Source organism: Thunnus albacares, chromosome 2 (genome assembly GCF_914725855.1).
Source record: "Thunnus albacares chromosome 2, fThuAlb1.1, whole genome shotgun sequence".
Taxonomy (NCBI): Eukaryota; Metazoa; Chordata; class Actinopteri; order Scombriformes; family Scombridae; genus Thunnus; species Thunnus albacares.
The window spans coordinates 17,278,125-17,299,753 of NC_058107.1; the positions used below are offsets into that span (position 1 = coordinate 17,278,125).

The 21,629-nt window shown below is 43.6% G+C and overlaps 1 protein-coding gene across 2 annotated transcripts in view; it reads left to right on the forward strand.

Annotated features, from left to right (window-relative positions):
• fam172a (family with sequence similarity 172 member A) overlaps positions 1-21,629 on the forward strand; it is a 151,688-nt gene that overhangs the window by 124,225 nt on the left and 5,834 nt on the right. The gene's annotated exons all lie outside the window — the stretch shown is intronic.

Sequence of the window (21,629 nt, forward strand, 5' to 3'; positions counted from 1 at the left end):
TGTTATTCTGAGAATGCTCAGAATAACACTTCCATCTCTGCAACTAACAGTGTGCTATGGGGCATCTCATATTGTGAAGTGGATGCATATACTGTCCTTACACAAAGAGTTTATGCTAGTTTTTGTGCTTTTTGGCTATGGATTAGAGTAAGGTATAATGGAATTCATATTGGACAGTCACAACATTATATTAATAATCTTGTTATTACAGCTGAAATCGCTGTGGTTGAAATGCTTAAAATTCCATGCAGTTTGTGCAGTGAACTAGCAAAATAATATATGTCCATATCTTATGGCATTGCTGATATCTTTGCTGTGTCCAACAAATGCATCATATGTCACGTGTATCTTACCATCTTGTGTAGCCCCTGTGTTCACTCAAATTTTAATTTTTAAAAGAATTTTTTAAACTGCACTGTAGTAGTTTCATACATTATTGATTTGCTGAGAGTTTTTTATGCCTACGGGGTTAATGGTGTGCTAGTCCAGAGTTTAGGTTGGGGGGGGGGGCTGGATCTGTGGGATAGTGAGATTTTATTGTTAATGCATCTATGTTGAAGAGGTTCAAAATCTACTGGAATGGGACTATCAAGTAGGACGAGAATGGTAGCTGGCCCATGCGGTAATATTTTTTTAATTTGGAACATTTAATAAATTACAGAATTATTTGAGAATACAGTGCTTGAGAATGAAAGAATGAATGCTCCGTGTTAGACTTACTTTTAGGTTTAGGCAGCATGGTTAAAATGTACAGTGGATTCACTATAACATGTGATGCATAGCTTTCTCTGTTTTTATCCTGCACACAAAACACACACTCTAACAGACATTCTTCACAGAGCCTCTAACCACCTGAGGCACTATGTTTACAGGCATTGTAAAAACCTTCTAGCAACATATGCAGAACATTGGGATGTGTTCTTTGAGCCCTATATGAGATCAGGGCATAAGATATCAGGGCTTCTCAGTGACCAGTTGATATAGTAGCCTATTCAACAGCTCAGGGCAGTGCTATTGATATTTGAGAATACACAAATTTGTTCCACCAAGTTCTGCGTGCAATGGCTCGCAGATGGGCAGCGATTAATCAGAGAGGTAACTGTGAAGTAGTTTGCAATTAGACTGGAAAGCTCTGAGGCATGCTAATTGAATCAGAAAATTAGCGACAGCTCTGTACCAAGCTGTAATAGGCTAGCTGCTGCTTGCAGCAGGTGCTAGCCCACTCAGCTGTGGAACAAGGTATTTAAGTCACATTAGCAGCAGTAAAAATATTCCTTGATATGGAACAGTTAGATTTTCTGCTCGTTTTCACCACCCAAGTCACCAAGAAGAGCCAAACAGCCAGCCAGCAAGAGTCAGCTCAGCCAGCACGTGGCACAAACACAGCAACCCCACCACCTTAACACAAATACCAGAATGTGTAAGGAACTGATGCGTTGGGAGATACATGAAGATATTTGAATAACATATCACTGGAGATGAGCTTGATAGAGATTACATGTGATGCATTCCTGTATTTTAGCAGTGATAAAGTAGACTACCTATTTTTTTCACACACTGTGATTATGAACATTGGTTTGTTTTCTCACTCTCAATTGTTTCCCTCCTCTCTATCCTCTGCTCTTCTTCGCTCTCCTCACCTGCACTTCCCTCATCTGCTACCACCCCCTCTTCCTCCTTCCCTTAGCCTCCCCAGGGCTCCTGTTGCTGACATCTCTCTCTGACACAACATGAAAAAGTGGTGAGAAATTAAAAATTGATCACTTTTGAGCACAGGGTTGCCGTCTCTTCTGCTTGTTGGCTACGAGTGGTGAAGAGAGAGAGAGAGAGAGAGAGTAAGAGGGAGAGAGTCGCTTTTGTGGGAAGGCTGTGCAAGCTAAAGTTCTTTCAGGGTTTCCGTAGACTTAGAGTTAGGGGAGAGAGTGAGGGAGCGGAGGAGCGAGGAAGAGAGAGATGTGCAAAGGAGGAGAGAGTGATGTAGAGGTAGAGAATTCCCCAGGCAGACAGTGTTGTGCTTCGTAGTTCTCGCTTTAAAGCATGTTGCGTGCCACACATAAAGTAGGAGCAGAGGCCATGACAGAGGGGGGGGGGTATGTGTGAGGATGTTTGTGTGTGTGCGTGTGTGTTAGAGTGGTGTGTTTCAGGCAGACACTGTCCTCTTCTCTGCCTGTTGAGCCCTCCAGTTCTCCTCAACATTCTGATCCCGCCCTGGCTCTGCTTACTCTGATATCTTCATCAGAAACGCCTGCCCGCAAACACATTCGTTCACTCTTGCAACTCGCACACACAAACACACACGAGAGTGCATTACACTGTGCTGCACAAACACAAAATGCATATATGCATGCTTAGATGAATACATGATCACACAAACTTGCCAACATACATGCGATTGCACATGCTGCTGTCTTCGTCTCTATACAAACACACGTACAAATAAAGCCTTCGCTCATTTTCAGCTGTGTTTGATAATGCTCATAAGGATGATTGTGCCCTCTATATACTTTGAATGTATTGATTTTTCTGTTTGTGTCTATGTTCATATGTAGTGGTGTCTGTGCTCAGCCTGAAATGAGAGAGGATGGAATGAGGTCTTAGGTTGATGAGAAGCAGCCTGCTATAAACCAATGTCATGCATTGATTTTCCTGGTAATGAGTTCCCAGAATCTAGATGCACATATACGCTTTGAAACATACACGTATACAGTAGTGAATGCACATGTATATGCACACATCACAGGCACTCGTCTCTTCATGGAAACATACATAAAAAATAGGAAATGAGAAGAGGCATCTAAACTGTAGCTAGAGATGATGAATATGTGTAATGTATAGCGGATAGATTTATGTGCAGCATATTTCAGCATGTCATGAGAATATCTTAGAAGCAAATGGAGAATTGCGCTACATTCTGTGCAAATTTTGAAGTTGGTTAATTTAATTTCCTTGATTTCTTTTTTAAATAAGAAAAGACATCTTTTTAGTAGTGATTATTTTAGCTGACCATTCATATTGTATCTCTAAACGTGACAGTTTCTATGTAGCTAATTTACAACCCTGTGGCTAACACAGCTATGGCACGTAACCCCAAATCTTGTTAATATTTTCTGAAGTGGTGCATGCATTTATATTGCAAATCATGTTCTGGCACAAATCCGAACTCTGTACTGTTCACCCCTCCAAAATTAGTCAGGAGAGCCTCGCTTTCCTAAAGACTCTTTCTTTATCTCTACCACCCTCTCTTTTCCTCTGCTTTTTTTCTCTCCCCTGCAGAGAGGATAAGGGCACTCCCACTCTTAGTCAACTGTGGAGCATTTACACTGAGGTAACTGTAAGGTTAGCTTGATCAGCTTTTAGTTAGGAAACTCTGGCACCTGCCGTCGAATGGGCCCTCAGGTACTTTGGCGAACTGCAACTTAACTTTTACGTTCAGTGCTTACCTCAACTACCCGGTCATTCAGCGTATGACTATGCTATCAATTATACAACAGAAAAGGGAGCCACATCATGTGGTTTCTCAGAGTAGATTCATTTTTTCTTTTCACTTTGATGCTCTGAAGATAATTTCCTCTGTCATAGGCCATGTGGTTCTTCAGGAATCTAATCAAATGGCACTATTCCAGCAATCTTTATACTTTGGAGTGAAGAAGCATTCCTACAACCACGTTCCCTCCCTGTACAGCTGCAATTCAGCCAGCCCCACTCCCGGCAGCATATTCCAACACCAGCTTGTTAAACAATTTCAAATCTCAACGCCAACTCTAGCCTATTCATACAGTTACCCCCCCTAAGCCCTCCCTCCATCCTTCCATCCCTCCCTCTGTCCCTCCTCTGATCCCATTTCACAGTGGAACCATCAGGAGCTTATCCCAATCTCAGCCTTGGCCAGGGGCCCAAAGCAGTGCAAGGCCCGCCTGAACTCAGCTGTGAACTCTCAACCTTTCCCTCAGTGCCCTTCCCTCTCTAGTTAGCTGGCTCCCCCCTTTTTTACCCGGACTTCATCTCTGCCTATTTTAGGAGGGTTTTGGATGAGGGCTTTGATATGCAGTGGATGCTCTTATGCACAGTTTATAGAGCACGTCTAAACACACTCAGGGTGTCGAGTAGAGCTCAACAATAACATAAACTCTCTGTTATTATCCAGACAGCAGCCAGCACATCAACCAGCCACCCGACTAGGCACCCAGCCAGCCAATCAGCTAGCTAGCCAGGGAATCACACTGCTACAAGCTGTCAGTCAAACAACCATCAGGGCAGTCACCTAGCCCATCAGCCAGCCAGCCATTATGAGTGTTTCAAAGCTGGGCTAACTAAGACAGCTCTGAAAATGTGTCCCCCGAGCAGAAAAGGCGATTGGGTTAATTTCCCTTTTTTTCACTCCATTTTTAAAACTACTAAGTGTGTCAACTGGCACTGGCTAGTGGCTAATGATGGAAGTCCCAGCCAAAAGACTGCAAGTCTCTGTTTTAGTCATCACAGACACAAACCAACAGCTTTAGCCTCAACAAGACCTCTGCTTTCCATGTTGCCCTCAGCTTACTCTCACTCTCCCTTTCTCGCTATCCCCCGTGCCCCCTTCCAGCCTGTGTACTTCATCAGTATCAGGAGTTACAGTAATGAGATTGGGGTTTTAAACAGCTGAGCTCAGTCGATAGTAGTGTGTGCCACTGGTCATGCTATCCTGGCCTCTGTAGCTCTCACCCTGCTTATTCTTTGCTGACGTTTACAGTTCAAGAGAGGGTCAGAATAAAGGCACTGGTCCATGTATGCAGAGTGAAAAGGGCTGAACAACTAATATTTGTTCATCTGACTTAAGGTTAAAGATATTTTTTTTGATATACATATATTAGCATGGTTCATTTAAGAAAGTGTCTTACAAGTATTTTAAATAAAAGTAAGACTGGATCCCCAACTTGAGATGATAGAGAGCACTAAATTCCCAGTTTATACACAGAAAGGTTTTCTTCTGTGGAGTTAATAGAGGGGTGAGGGCCATGAGTTTGTGTCCATAGTGGGCAGTGTTGGAGATGATGGGCACGCTGCGCAGGTAACGTTAGCTAATAGGGTTCCATCACTGATGACTGTCAATTTAGTATGCCCAGCCCGGATCAGATCTGCGTGCCACACAATAAACTGCACTAAGCAGAGATTGACAATAGCCGCAGACACTGGAATTACAAATAGACAAAAGAATATTGTAATTCTAGTGTCTCTGCTATAACATAGAAAATTGTATTCATTACTTATGTGTTATGTGTTATGTTGTCATCCGTCCATCTTTTGCACAGATTACATTAACACAAATCCTGCACACCACTTCAGAACTGTGTCTTGGTTCTCCTCTTTCATTAGGCCAAAACCCAAAGTACTGCCAGATGGGCAAAGTGGGCAAAGTTTGTTCCCGCCATAATGCATGGAGATTTGCCACTGTCACTGATCAATATCTGCTCACTTCCACTGAGCTTTAAATTCACTGGTATATTCTGCAGTTACATCGCTATGACTAGTATTTAAAATATTTTTTCATGATCAGCTGATCTGCTTAATGAGGTAGCTTAAGCGTATGCTAGAGGGAGGAAAAGTAAGGAAAGAAAGGCTGAGCAGATAAGGATGGGCTGTGAATGGGCTCAAATGTGCAAAAAATAAAAAATAGTAATTAATATCCAACATACAGCACATACATATAGAAAGTATAAAAGAAAGTATATAAAAAATTATAGTACCTTTATAGGAGTAGCCCATAAGCACCCTGGCTGCATGCTGGGTGCAGTCAGGGTGCTGACAGAACTGAGGTGCTCCACAGCTCCAAACCCCTACCTTTGCCCGCTTCACTGAATGTCAACCGAGCACAGGGTGCTGGAGCTAAAAGTGCCATCATATCAGCTCTCAACTGTGTTCACAGAGGGAGGGAAGTGGAGAAAGAGAGATAAGAAGGTGGGAGAGGTTGGATCCATCGGATAGAAGTGGCAAGAGTTTATGACATTTTGTTGGCTTCTCATACTTTTCAATGAAGAGATTTGACCATGTGCGCATGTATGCACATTCTCATGTATCTCATGTGTCTTTGTGGGTATATGTCTGTGTGTATGTGCGTGCGTGCGTGCCTGTGTGAGGGTGATCTCAGTGACACACATCCCCTTTATGAGAGGCACATCACACTACAGATGACCCTGTTGGATGGCGATGGCCCTTTTAACTACAGCACCCTGATGCAATCCGCTGTAAATACATTAAACCAAGCTGCAGAGGAGGAAGCTGCTTATCCATCCTCTCTGCCTCTGTCTCTGTCTCTCTTTCCATCTCTCTCTCTTCTACTCTCTCTTTATCTCCTTCTCCTCTCTTGGTTTTGTCTCTCATTTGCATTATATCTGTTTCACTGTTTGTTTCATTCTCCTGTTTTTCTTTTATCCACTTTCTGGTCTCCCTCACCTTCTTTACCTCTATCTGGAAGTGCTGCATGCAGACACTCCCTGTTTTCTAAACTACATTGACTCTAAACTCTGCTGATCTAGTTTACCCCCTCTGCTTAGCACCTTTACCACCAACCCAACGCCCCTCACCCCGTCTGGCCATAAGTCTCAGCCCAAACCTGCCTGGGGGTCACAAGGAGTGCCAAAGGTGTGGTGAGTGACGTGGCACTCTGGCTGACCCCTGGCAGCTTGGCAGGGCTGCCTCCCTAATGAGATTAGCTGGGTAATGCCGACTCTGTGTCTGTTTCTCCTGCCGCCCAGCCCGGCCCACCCTGGGGCTCTTTATTTAGCCAGCAGCAGGACAGGGTGTGCCAGCATTCGCAGGTCGAGGGCAGGACAGGACCCACAAGCCCACTGCCCTCCATTTTCCCTCCTCCCCACCCCATCTATCTGAACTGCCCAGCCTGGGTTTGTAGCTTCCCCATTCTGATGCTGCATTGTTTTTGTCTTTTGTTGTGGCTGTGTGTCAAACTCCCTCAGTATATATCCGTCTGTCTCTTTCTCTGTGTCTGTGACTTACGGTATCTCTCTCATTTTGTGTCTGCATGCAGCTCCATATTCCTGTCTTTCTCCATCTTTCTTTGCTCTCTCATTATTGTTCATTGGGCACACAGGTAAAAGTGCCCTTTAATGACTGGACAATGAGTGGGCAATGATCAAACAATGCCCTGATCCCTTGAAACACACACACACACATACACACTCTCTGCCCCGAGCCAGGCGACCGAGCAAGGAACCCAGGAACCTCAGCTCTCATGCGTACGTGTGACTGGCTTTGATGATTGCTCATAGCAGCGTAAAGTGCAAAGCTGCTCACTGTACCGCCCTGCGAAGACACACAGACTTAGACAGTATTACCAAAGCTGTGGCCACCAACCTGGAACTAGCTCGTCAGCCAAACTGTTAGTTAGCACGTAGAAAAATAAAATTTTAAGCAATCTTTACTCAGAACATGATACTAAATTTTCTGTCTCTGTACAAGTGTAACCCTCTTTGCCTCTTCAGCCCCTTTTGTCCCTTTGTTTAGGAGGCTCTGAGAGATGTTATTAGTACCCATATTAGCGTTGAGCACGTTTAAGTGCCAATTAAACGCCTACAACTTTGTCACCGTAACAGAGTGTTTTTATGAGAGGGTCCTCAACAGACAGGGGGCCTCCCATGGCACAGGTGTGCCCCCCTCAGCTCTAGGGTCACTTTCATCCTGGAATGTGTGACAGCTCCTGTGAGTCTGACAGTGCTGTGCAGCCCAGCCCAGGTGTCCAGGTATTCTTGCTTTCTGTGTGTGATTGTGTGTGTGTGTGTGTGTGTGTGTGTGTGTGTGTGTGTGTGTGAGTGTGTGTGTGTGTGTGTGTGCTCCAACACCTGCTTGGCTGTGGCCCTAGGGCACAGACAGGTTCAAGTTCCACCCAAACAAACATCCTGTACCAGTCGCTCATTAGACACGTGTGCATGTGTCTGCGTGTGTGTGAATGTATGCATGTTTGTCTGCATATGTCTGGCAAAAGTGTGTGTAACCAACGTACTTATACTGTATGCCCTCTGTACTCATCATTTACACTGAGGTATTGTGTTACCTAGAAGTGTCAAAGTCTGCTTTTGTGCCGACAGACAGTCAGCTTGCTCTTCACCTTGTGATTGCTCTTGATCACACTGGCGTCAGTTTCTGACATTTTGTGTCCCTGCTCATCTCTGGCCACGTGAGAACACCATGGACAAATGTGTCATCCTCAGCCAAGAGCAATATTTAGAGAGGTGAATTAGCTTTAACCTGAATCCCATTCTCTGTGTTTCAGTTTAACACATCTCCCTTTCACACAGACATGCCAGAATGCACACTGAAAAGAACTCGCTCTCTCCGTCTCCCTCTTTATCTATTGCTACAGCACAGACAAGTCACAAAATGCACGCTGAAAAGAACAGAGATACACATGCACACACACACGCACGCACGTGCACACACAAACACACATACCGTCCCCCGCCCCCATATCACATTGCTGATATGAACCTTTAGAAAAGAGAAAAGAAATCCTGTTGAATGAAATGAAATTGTGAGGTGGATTTAGAGGCCTCCATGTTAATCTCCAAAGAGAACTGCAAACATAATAGCCATGCAGTTGGAAACTTAATTAACCGGAGACCTTGTCCATAGATGGCAGGTCAAGGGAATCTCACCCACACAGCACCTCATCTTTTCTAGTCAAGGCATTGCTCTGCATTACTACAAACTGAAGATCTCCCTCAACTCTGTTTATATCTTCATAAGTCCCTGGAGTACATATGGTATTTCCTTGTATATGTATGTATAGGCATCATTACGTGAGGGGCATAGCCAAGCTTTGTTTTTATCTGCAGCATTCACTTTTGAGTGGACAAGTCCAGATTTCTTAGTGTTGACATGCTTATGAGGACACTAAAATCTCTCTCTCACTTATTTATATATCATTAACATTGTGAAATAAATTTGACTGCCGGCTGTATTTCATATTATCTGTTTCTTACACTTTTCTTGTATCTACATTTTTATCAAGAAGAAAGAAAAAAATGAATTAAAACATATATTGCCTTAGAATAAGTGTGTGTAGCATTAACATGAGAATCCAAAGGGAAATTCTGTTGAGCCGCAGTTTAAAAGTCATGCTTATATGCATTGCAGAGATATACAGTGAGCAGACAGGCAGTTATGATGCCCTGTGTGTATTTAAAATATTTAGAGTGTAACATTTATGAGAGTCTGGCTCATTTCCTGTTGTTGGTTCTGTTTTGGCAGAAAGGTTGATTTGGTGAAGGAGAAGTTAGTATATTTAATTTAAAAAAGTGCAAACTGTCAACTTCATTTAACTCAGCTGTGAATATTTTTACACTTTTCTCACATTTCACATGTTTATACTTAAGCACTCCCTGTGATATCAATGAGGGAAGCCCAATGAGTTTGTGAGAGACTTTTTGTGAATGAGAGCCTTCTTGTCCATGCATGTATGCATGTATGCACATCTGCGATGAATGTCTTGTTGCTTGAGTTTGTGTTATCCTCTGTGTCACAGGGCATGGTGCCCAATTCAGGATCTGTGGGGTGGCTCATCATAGTGTGCCCCTACAGGGACACTGGAGCAGGACAGCCCCTAGCCATATGGCAGAGGTCCCTGGTCTGTTGGCTGGCCAGTCACACTTGGACCACAACACACACACAGTAGCCACTTCCCTGGAGACTGAGGCTTTGGGCTGTATGCTAATGGCTGAAGTTTCTGGAGTCTTGGATTTTGAGATTTTACCGGGTTCCATTCCTCACACACATTTCCATTAAAGGCAAAAGGGCCCACAAGAGTGTCATGTTTTAAAGATGCCTCTAGAAAATACTGGTGGCTAGAAGGTTGAAAATAGGAGAGTCTAGATTACCCAATGCCAGAAAAAACACAGAAAAGTAAACAGGAAAGAGTAATTTAAGTGTGTGAGTGTCAGTAGGAGTAGAGAGGCAGAAAGTGAGAGAGTATGCATGTAAGGTAGAAAGTGTCAGAGGGGTAAGAGTCAGATAAACAGATTAAGAAAGTATGTGAGGGAGAAGAGGATAAAGCAGACAGAGACGGAAAAAAAATAAGGGCATGAACGTTGTGTTGAGAGAAAGGGAAAAGAGCAGCAAGAGAGAGAGAAAGATAGAGAGAGGATCCCACTAGATGGGAGATTGTAACATCACACTGTAGGGTCCCTTATGGGACAGCTGCAGACGGAGCACACTCCCTGCTGCATGCAGGAAGAGGAAGCTTTGCCAGCATGGAAAACATACAAGAGAAGAACGAGAGACGAGCGAAGCAGAGAAAAACGCAGTTCCCCCCAGAGACGAAGTGGGAATTTTCTGCTAGCGCAAACACTATGTAGGCAGATAGCTGAGAAAGAAGACGAGAGGAGATGGCAGAGAATAAGTAAAAAGAGGGATGCTGGAGGAAGGGAGAAGTATGATGAATAGATGAAATGGTGGGAAAGTAGAGCAGAAGGGTTCAGAGAACAAGAAAGGCAGGGGGGGTCATTCTTTGCAGAAGTCAGATAAATTGATCTGTAACATGATGGTGTAATGAGGACAGACCAGAGTTCATAGTGTGATTCAGTAAGAATGTTTGACGGTACAAAAGCATACCATCATACATGACTAAAGAAAGGGTTTTTGATATTCTCTGAAATTGTGATCCACGCCATCATCTCAGAGTTGCATTTGTACAACAGTTAAAATGTTCTCACATCTTAAAATACCTTGACATGCTCTATGATAACTCACTAAAATTACCAGTAGTGCTAATTACCACTAAAAACACTAAATTTAATATTGATCAATATTGATGCTCACCTTACACTTTTTCATTCGCATTCGCAACTTCCAGATTGCACTACAGTTTATGCCTTCATTGGTTGAATCTTGATGCCATCACTGCACTGAACACCATGGTGAACACTGTGGAAGCCAATTTTATTATAGGGCATAACCCTTGACAACCACTCTGTTTTAGGATGCAAACGCATTGCCCAGAATATCCCCCAGCACAATGTCAAGTATGATATCTATGTATATATGGTATACAGTACCAATCAAAAGATTGGACACACCTTCCCATTCCCTTGAATGAGAAAGTATGTCCAAACTTTTGACTGGTACTTTATCTGCAATGTAATGTGTGTGTGTGTGCATGTGTGTGTGTACTGCTGGATGGGAGAGGGGGTAGATGAAAAGTGCCATTAAACTGGAGTAACCTAAGTGGTGTATTAGTGCAACTCAGTCAGAGCCATGGGGTCATCAGAGAGGCTCTGATCAGGGGTCAGAGTGTGCTGCTGTGAAATGGGACATTACTGCGCACCAACACAGCAATAAATACAGAAAGAAACTTTAACTGCTGTAAAATATGAGGCAGCCCTCTCTTTTTGCAGCATATAGGGTGTGCATATCAGTGGGTGTGAGCTCACGCACGCAAGAACGCATGTGTTTAAGTGTGTGTCTAGGGCTGTGGTTTTGCTTAAGGGAGGAAAGAGGATGGGGTTAGGGAGGGGTTTAATATGCCACTTTAGCCCTCAGGGGGGTGTACAGTTGAAAGTCAGTGCATGAGGCGTGCAGAATCACACCAGCCTGCATTACAGAGGGACTAGGGGTGGTGGTGGATTGGATGAGTGGGGTGGGGGCTGCTATAAAAAGTGAAATCATATCACTTAGCAGCTGAGTGCAGATAAAGCTGTGTTTGAACTGCAAGGCATAAATTATACATTGTAAACAGAGCGTTGGGAGACTACGGATCGTTTAAATTATGACAGAGGGTAGTTTTTCTACTTTCCTTTCTTCCTTCCCGCACTTCTGTTTCTGCCGCTCTCACTCAGTTTCCTTCTTCATCCTCTCAGTCCCCCAATCCTGCTGACTTTTTTGCCTCTTGCCTCTCTTTGTCCCTTTCCTCCATCACCTGCCTCAACAACCAGCCACCTCCAACATACACACGTGCACTTGGTCACATTCTTTAATTGTTTATTACTTTATGTTTGAATGAGCCATGTTCTCCCAATGCGTCTGTTAAATGTTGTAATAGCTACTTGGTTATTGTTAAAACGCCATGGCACCTCCCCTCACTGCTCCCTCTCCTGTAGTGTTATTGAGAAGTAGCGTTCCACACATGTCATGGATGAAGGACAAAACTGGGTGAACGGGCTGGCAGAGCTTTACATGATTTGATCAATGTTTCACTCCTGCATAGTTCAAGGTGGGCTGCTGTGTTTTTTTTTTCTAAAGGTGCCTTCGTCCCCCCTGACAAGTGCAAGGTTATTGATCAGTTTATTCTATTTGCTTTTGACCACTCGGCACCATTTCTCTGCTCACAAGTCAATAGTGGAGGATTGAGAGGGTGAGTGCCTCCCCTGACCTCCCCTCCCTCAATCTCTGACGCTCGTCTTGTCCACCCCACTACACTCATGCACACACAAATACAGAGCAACACGCACACACAAAATGAATCTCTCTGCCTGTTGTACCCACACCTCTGATCCCAGCTACAATTTTGATTAATCTTGAAGTGCTGCAAGGTCAGGGCAGGACTGTGTGTGTATCTGGTGTTAGCTGATGCTGTCAGATAAAGGTCTTAAGCTCTGTTGGGGTGGGTGCTCTGTTTTTTTTTTCTGTGTGTGTGTGTGTGTGTGTGTGTGTGTGTGTGTGTGTGTGTGTGTGTGTGTGTGTGTGTGTGTGTGTGTGTGTGTCTGTGCCAGGGTGGTGTAGATAGTGTCTCCTCTAGAGGTGAACGTGGCCACTCTGAAGCAGGGATCAGTGACCTTGCCCAGTTTGGCAGGCAATGCTCAACTTGTGTGTCTGTGTGTGTGATTGTGCATACATGTTTGTTCTTGTACTGATAAGAAAGTCTTCTAAGCAAGGACTGTTGGGCCATGTTCGGACCAACGATAACACTGCATCAACAAAACGCAGGGGCTCCATCGGTCTGGGTGCATTGCTGCAGGTATAAGTATAGGTATAATGACACTGTACAGTGGTTTATCGTCTTTTGAGGCAGAATTTTTAAACTCTATCATGGCAGCAATAATGGGCTGTAGTGGCTCATTACTTGCATGGTAAATAATAGAATTAGCACAATGCTTCATGGTACATGGTAATATGCGGTTGCACATATTTGGTTGGCCAAGACAATTATTAACAGTGCCAACTTTTATCACCAGATGATGATGATGGAGCCATCTGAGAAGACATTTTCACTGCACTGCTGTATTTGAAGCAGAACTTTCGTCAGGTTAGGTTCCTTATCAGAGTTGTGTTATAGTTAATTCCACACTGGAATAAAAAAATATTAGGGTGAAGATTCTGGTGCGTGATTGCGTGAAGTGAATGGAACATCTTAGTGCATCCAGCAATTCTAATATGTTTGTGCTTCTTAGTGCCTTTACCATTGTGTTTAACTAGGAAAGTTTTACTATGTACATTTCATTTATTTTTGGGTTATGTATTAGCATAGCTCAGTTTCTCTCTCTCTCTCTCTCTCTCTCTCTCTCTCTCTCTCTCTCTCTCTGCTCATCAGCGTTGCTTCATTTCAGGACTTAGTTCATTTATGAAGACCAGACTGGGGCTGCAACCCCTCGCCTCTCCACGGAGCGAGAGGAGATAATTATTCTCTTTCTGACTCACACATTTCGATGAAAAATGCATACAGCTGGGGCTCGAAGCAGCTTATCAAAAGGTTAACTTTTCCCACAGTTGTCTGTGCCTACAAAGGGGAGCATTTCCGACAACAGTGGCAGCGACAGACCACTTTGTGTTTTCCTGCTGTTTTGTTTGGGTGTTTTCAACATTGTTGTGACCCACCGGTGGCCCGATGCTTGGTTTTCCCAAAGTTAACTTTCAATCAAGAGACAAGCCAGCTGTTGTTTGTGTTGTGTTCTGTACATCATTTCTTGAGGAGCCATCTGAGTGCAGATTCACAGCAAAATGATTCAGACATAAATATATATATACAGCATTCAGTTATTTTGTATTATCAGCTTTCAGCTCTATCTTGTATACAATTAAACACTGGCTTTACATGCAAACAAATAGGCAGACCAGCTTTCATGCATCTCTAGCTTGCTTATTATAATTTTATCCATAATCCCGTACAACCATCATGAAGTGTGAGCAAGCAGAAGATTCCCTTCTCTGGCAAACGTATACAATATGCTATATTCAGTATGCACGTCATTGTGCTTGATAGCTCTTTAGATCGTCTCATTGAGATTCAAAAATCTTTCGCCTTTTTCACCTTCACGTACACTGTTTTCCCACATACACTTCTGTCACTCATTCATACACACGCATGCACACACACAAAGTTAAAACTCACACACTCACACTTGAGGCCTTATGTGGAAGGAGTGCTGCCTGGGAAAGTGATAGCAAGAGAAAAGAAGCTCTGGAGAGTGAGTTATCTCTTTAGATGTCATTGAGGGGCGCCTCTTTTCTCTCCCTCTCCTTCCCTCTATCATTTTCCTCTTTCTTCCCCTCTCTCTCTGTCTCCCTCTCTCTTGTTCCCACTTGCTCTCTCAAATCATGCTCGCCTCCAGTGGTATTCAGACAGTCCAAGGACAAAGTAGAGATATGCTGGGAGCAATGGACTGTCCGTCAGTGTGTGTTTGTGTGCGCGTGTGTGAGTGTGTGTGTGAGAGAGAGAGAGAGAGAGAGAGAGGGGTTGATGTTGAGTCTTTGAAGCTGTTCTCCCCCTGTCCTGACACTTCGGAATCTCGTCCCTCTCCATTGAACCCCCTGATGCTACATAACACACACACACAAAAACATACTTTTCAGGCTGCTGTGGACGCGCATAACAACACAATGTAAGATTTAAGATTCACCTAGAGCACAGTGCACAGCTTGCTATTGTCGAGGTCATGCCCTTGTGTTTAAGGACTGTTATATTTACTTCATTTTATATTTATTGACTTGTCAAGGTGACTGTAATGATATTAAATAGTTAATTTCCATAAAGATGTAAGATATGTGTTTGGTTTTTTTGATTATTCACCTGTCTGAGCCTCGTATCTGCGGCACCAAGCCAGGGGTCTCTATATTATTAAGTCATGTAGTGTGTTAATGTGGCCTTGGCTTGTCTGACTAAAGCAGACTGAAGTAGATGGCCCCAGGGTCTGTGACCCTGAGAGAGGCGCGCACACACACCTACACACAAAATCAACCAGATGCCTGACCTTCTCTCCTCATGACACACACACACACACACACACACACACACACACACACACACAAAATCCATCCCGGAGACAGGCTTCTCCCTCTGTCTGTGTGTGACGCGGCAGCTCCGCTCTCTCAGACAAACAGGGGAAATCCTCCTTGTCTTGCCTTGTCCATCACAGACCATCTCACTGTCCCAGCGCACGTGGGCGCCTGCAACCCCTCCCCCAACCTCCCGGGCCAGGCTCCAAACCCAAGAGATTTAAACACCACACATGCACAACACACATATCTTGCACAGGCCTCTTGGCTCCAGCCGGGTTCCCCTGACGCAGGGACACACGCAGGCAGGAAGTTTGAGGAGAGGTTTGTGTCAGTTTGCTTCTCTTAGAACACTTCAGGTCTGACCCTCTCTTGACCATGCAGCTTCCTCCCCCTCCATCTCTCCGTAAACAACCACATCCCTGCGACTGAAGGCATGCCGACTCGCCAAGAGTAATAACATCACTCATGTTTTGATTTGAGGCTCGACGTCTACGTGAGTTAGGGAGGCTGACTCACGTATGTGTTTGTGTGTTATGTTTGAGTGTAGCGGGAGAAACCTTGTGTGTGTGTGTGTGTGTGTGTTTCCTTTTGGGTTTTCTCTGATTGCAGGGATGGCAGATCTTCGTCATGGAGGAAACCATGTTAACCTGTCACCTTAGCGGTCTTCTCCTCCCACTATTTATCTAGTGTGTGTCCTTAAAACACACACCCGCCCATGCACGCGTGTGTGCACATGCACGTCCCATAAAGAGCGGTCGTCCACTGATCTTGTTGAGTGTGTGTCAACTCCATTAGCACATTCCCAGATAGGGCCAGAGCCCTCTTATCTTTGGCGACCCATTAATTACACTTTGTTCCCTTAAGTGATCTATTTCAGACCTGCCCCGCCCTCAACACCCACTCTTTGCTATCTCCACCCCTGCCCTGCTCCTCCCCCACCTGACCTCTCTCCTCTCCTCTCCTCTTTTCTCCTCTCCTCTCCTCTCCTCTCTTCTCCTCTCCTCTCCTCTCCTCTCCTTTCCTCTCCTCTCCTCTCCTCTCCTCTCCACTGCTTCCTCCTACTATCTCCCCCTCTCTGTACGTGTTACAATGCATGGGATCACAAGGTCGTGTGACAAGTAGCTCTATACATGCACAGCAGGTGTATGTATGTGTGTCTGTTTGAGAGAAAAAAAGACACTTGAGGCTTACATAGTGCTCTGTTGGTGGATTTAGATGTTAAATTCCCATCACATTAGACTCTTAGTTGAAAAATGTGTAGAAAATCATACAGTTTAGTGTATCACATGTTCCACTGGGTATACTGCCGTGGCCAGAAAATGTCCTTCAGAGCCCACATATCTTTTCTCTCGCTGTATTGGTTACCTTGTCTAAGCCAATTCTGTGCCAATTCAACTCTTCATGTGAGTGTACAAATGTGAACACTGAATCACCCTTGAGCTAACATGAAAATCAACATTTGTGCGAACCACATGAATATGGTTTTATACCTATCAAGTGTGTATCTGTATTGTCTTTTTGTATGTGTGTGTGCCCTTTGCACCAGGGAGATGCTAGGCAGTAAGAAGTGCTAGATAATCAAGTGGTGTTAGAGCAAGCTCTCTGTTACTCAATATGCCACCCAAGAAACCCACAAGCCTGTGTATGTATGTACACATGAGTACACTTTCATTTCATTACAGTTAGAGCCCAAATAGGTACATGGGCAACTGCTTTGTGCTAATCTAGTTATGTTTTCCCAACATTGTTGAAGATTGACACGGGTGACAAATCATTGTGTAGAGTATCAAACATTTGTGTCCACTTAGTTTGTAGTGCTAAAGAGATCTTTGGGTGAAGTGCTGGTCATGACTACTGTGCCTATAAGGCTATCAATCCACTTCATGCTTTTTACCACCAAACAAAAGCTGTAGCATTGAGAAGAACATGTAACAACACATTTTTTTCACATTGCAAGTAATGAAAGCAGCAAGGGCCATGCTGTATGAACATTTACAGGCAAAGGACACAGATTTATTTGGTGGAATGTAAAGAAAAAAAGGGGAAAATCATTTAAACAACATTTTGCTATGTATCTTACACTTCCCTCACTATGCTGCCAGTGTATAAATGCTTTAGATACTATGCAGTTATACCTTGCATTTCACAATACATGTGCCAGTAGTGTTAATTGCTGTGCTCCATTCTCCTATAGAGCTTACACAACCTGGTTAGTGAAGGATCTTTGTAAGGTGTGTGCGATCACCATGGCCTTGTGTGGATGGGGGTTCTCACACTCAAGGCTGTCTATTCTGTGACCATTGATTCTGAATGTGGCCTGTCTTTCTTACAGGTGCAAGGGGCCCTCTCTTACCCCTCTCCTCCTCCTCCACCTCTTTTGTGATGTGTGTATGTCTGATATTGTAGAAGTGTGCATGTGTGTGTGTGAGTGTGTGTTTTTCTATGCCTGGTATTGTCCTGAAGGTGCTAGGGAGGTGCATGAGCTCGTGCATGTGTGTGTTTCCGTGTGCATGTGTGTGTTTCAGACCTCATTGTGTTGAAGTGGAGCAGAGGTTGTGTGTTTATGTGAGTAAGGAGTGAGTGTAGTATGGTGAAGTGGTGTAGCGAGTGTGCACTTTGGCTTGGATTTGGTTATACAGACTCTGTGCTTGTGTGTGAGTGTGTGTGTGTGTGCGTGTGTGTGTGTGTGTGTGTGTGTGTGTGTGTGTGTGTGTTAGCGTGTGCGCATGCTCCATCTCCACCAGTGTCTTTGGCAAGGTTGTCTGTCCTGACCCTTACCCAAGCATCATGATGTGTGTGTTTCAGTGTATGTGTGTGCACTTGTGCCTATGTGGGTGCACGTATACGCATGCATGCAGTGCCTCCACTAATGGACAATCTTTGTATGGGCCTCTCTTTTCAGCCATGCTGCTTTTGAGACACATTGTGCCTGGGCATAGAAACAGAAGCTCTCCATTGCCCCTCAATAGGCCAAAAACAAAACCGTGTCAGGCGAGCTAGCAGCCCCCGAGTGTTTGCCATTTAAGTCCCAACCAATGGTGGTGCAGAAGGAACAAAGGGCCTGGACAGGGAAGGAGGCCTGCACTGTTTACAGTGCTAATGTCTGGGTGGCACTCCCAACAAGACCCCTCCATACACATACATGTGTACGCATACTCAATCACTCAATATCTCTCTTTTTATGTATTTCTCTGGCACATACATACACTGAATCAACAGGTACACACATAGACAATGTGCATGTGTGTAACAACAATTGTCAGTGAATCTTGGACATGCAGGAGTGAACATTTGTTCCCCGTAATGATGGAGCACAGATCTGTCACTAGAGGCAAAATGGGAATGGTTTATAAGGAAAGGAATAGCAGATTTTTTTGTTATGTGTTGCATCTGGTAACTGAAGTGTCCATGTTTTGTTTTTCAAACTTTCATGATTTTTTTTTCTATTACAAAGACATTCTCACAACATGAGTTTCCTGGTGTAGTCAAATAGTTTAGTTAGTTATGTGTGCTCAGACTATCTTCTCACATTCTCCCTTTTAACCAAATAACATATTTTATTTAATTTTGTCAACTCAAAACAGGTTTCTTTCCTTTTGGTTTAGCCATGTCTGAAATTGTAGTCTCAATTTTTATCAAAATGGCTTCCTGATTAAACAGGACAACAGAGAGTCCTTTTCTATGGATAGAAGGAAAATAAAATGTGTACAGTTTAATTAAAACAAATATATTCTACTTTCAATTGATTTAAATTGTCTCTCATTTTATTGTACAGCTTACTGGCTGTTATATAGGAGGTATAAGTGTCCTGATGTCCTGCTATGTGTCCCAATGACACTGAGACAAATTCTTATCAACTTGTTTTTTGTGCTTAATATACATATACAGTACAAATTGGAGAAACTGAGAAAAAGTTCAACCAATGTCTTTGTTAAATGTCACACACAACTGCCTCTCCTCTTACTCCAAAGTGTCTCATCCCATTTCAGTAGAGCAAAGTAAAACAACTGACATTGAGAGGTGCTGTCATAGGCGAGGGTATGTTTGGGCTTTCGATTTTTACTGAAGAGGAGAGGGGAGTCTGACACTGGTATCAAACAGCTTTCGCTGTCCTTGGACCAGGGTTATCTTGTAAATACTCTGCTCCGAGTCTATAAAAGTGAGGGTCCTTTATGATGGCCAAGGCCACTCATTCACGTTAAAATAAAAAAGCACTCAGTGCAGTCTCAGTGTCTGGGTAGGGAGGCGGCGAGTGGGGAAGGATAGATGAAGGGAGGGTACTGAAGGAGAAAGAAGTAGAAAGTAGACTACAGTGCTGCACTGTCTTTTGTGTGAAGTGCTAGTTGTCACAAGTTTTACTCTGCCTGGAAATATTATATGGAATGTAAAGTATCTTAGATTGGATAATTTCAACAAGTTACTGTGATATTCTCCCCTCTCTGGGCTTTCACTCGATTTTGTTTCCCTGTATCTCTCTTCTGTTTGTATTTTATTCCAAGTAAATACAGTCCCCTCAGCGGCCCCTGTAGCTAGTGATTCAGGTTCCTCATCTCTGGATGTGTAATGAGTTCTGCCTTGTTTTTGTCTAACAACAACACACAATAATAAGCAAAGTAATTAAATGCAGTACGAGAAGGGGGGGCAGACCCCACTTACCGACGAGCATTAAAAATGAATTGCATTCAAGAAACAGCAGTGGTATTAGTGGTTTGATGAAATGAGCTCTGTTTTGAGTAGTTTTTCCGTTTCATTTTTTTCTTGTTTGATGCATGCGTGTCTATCCTGGCCCTGTAGATGTGTGAAAGCTTAGTACCGTGTTGATTTTATTGAAAATAAGACACATACTGCAGCATAGCATAAACAAAGTCTGATTATACCTGTGTTACAGTGTCTGTGGGTTTGATGTGGATGTCTTCACCCTGAGTGGAAATTGAGTGGTGATGGTGGGGAAGGGATAAATTTAGATTTAATTAGCTTTTTGACTGAGGACAACATCTCCATGTTTTGTTACAGAGGACAGAGTTGCTCTGGCAGTGTGGCTGACCGGCTGTCACCTGCCTGGGTTCTCTTTGACCTCATCTCCAGTGGCAACATGGCCTTCCCCCCTCGACAGACAGCCACGTGGGGCAAAAAGACATTCTTGACCTTTATTCATGTCGGCAAGCAAGATGACAACATGCATAACTGACTGCGCACACACGCACACTCATTATCTGCACACACACTGTGCACATACTCTCGCACACACCACGGAAGATCATCTAATATCAGAGACCGTCAGGGGCGGAAATCCGATCGTCTGACAACCAGGATACAGATAGCGATTCCCCACTGCTGATCCATGCAACAGATAGTTTCCACAAACAGCCACCCGGCTAAGGTTACAGCCAGCCAGGGCCCACTCCACAACGTGCTGCTGTGCCTCACATCGAGATAAAACAAAAGCTTAGGTTACCGTCGATAGGAAATCGATAAGAAAATACACTGTTTGTGTTAGATTTTTGATGAAAACTTTGACAAGAGGAAATGAGAAAATGTTTGCTTCTGTATGCAATATCATGTGTATTAGTCCTGTTAGGTACCCTGTTTTTGTAATTTTCACTCCATGATTATATCATTGTTCATCTTCTTTTTTAATTGAAGCTCATTAAATGTTTAACCCAAATGTCAATATATTTGATTAAGCACTCATAATTGTTTAAAGAAATTCAATTTACACAAAGAAAAGTATCATCACTTTACATTTCCCTTGCCTCAAAGTCCTCTTAATAATTTGAATATGTATTTATATTATAAATGAAGTAAAGAGATATGGCCCCCTTCACATCAGTGTAATTACGAATCACAAAAAAAGAGTTTGATTCAAATAAAATAGGCCATTTGTACACAAGCAATTAACTGATGCGGCTTTAAATAATGTAGCCCAGATGGAACCTAATTATAGTCGGCATGCTTTGATTCGGGCTTTCTGTCGGAGTATCACTCGGGGCGTCACTTTGGCTTTTCAGTCACCTAGCATTTGTTTTGAAATTTGTGACAATCAGAGCCGATTACCATTTGTAACAGCATGCAGTGTTTGGTGCGGAGGGAAGAAAGCATGGCCCATAGCTATGGAGGAGTTTCCTTGTTTCCTTTTTAACAGCTCAAAACTCTCTTCTGTTCCCTTACCTCACTGCACACAAATGATAACAACCGTGTGTTTGGATGTGTGTGTGTGTGTGTGAGTGGGGGTGCGTGTTGGATTGTTTGGGGGAGCGTACAGCGGGTATGCGCTACATGTGTGAGTAAAAGTATGCGTGAGTGTCTGCCATCCATGCATAGATGCTTGCAAGTGACAAATCTGTGTGTGTGTGTATCAGCGTCTTGTACCAGTGTAGAGTCAGAGGGAGATCAAACCGTCAGTCAATTACCTTGAGAGGGCTCCAGTGGCT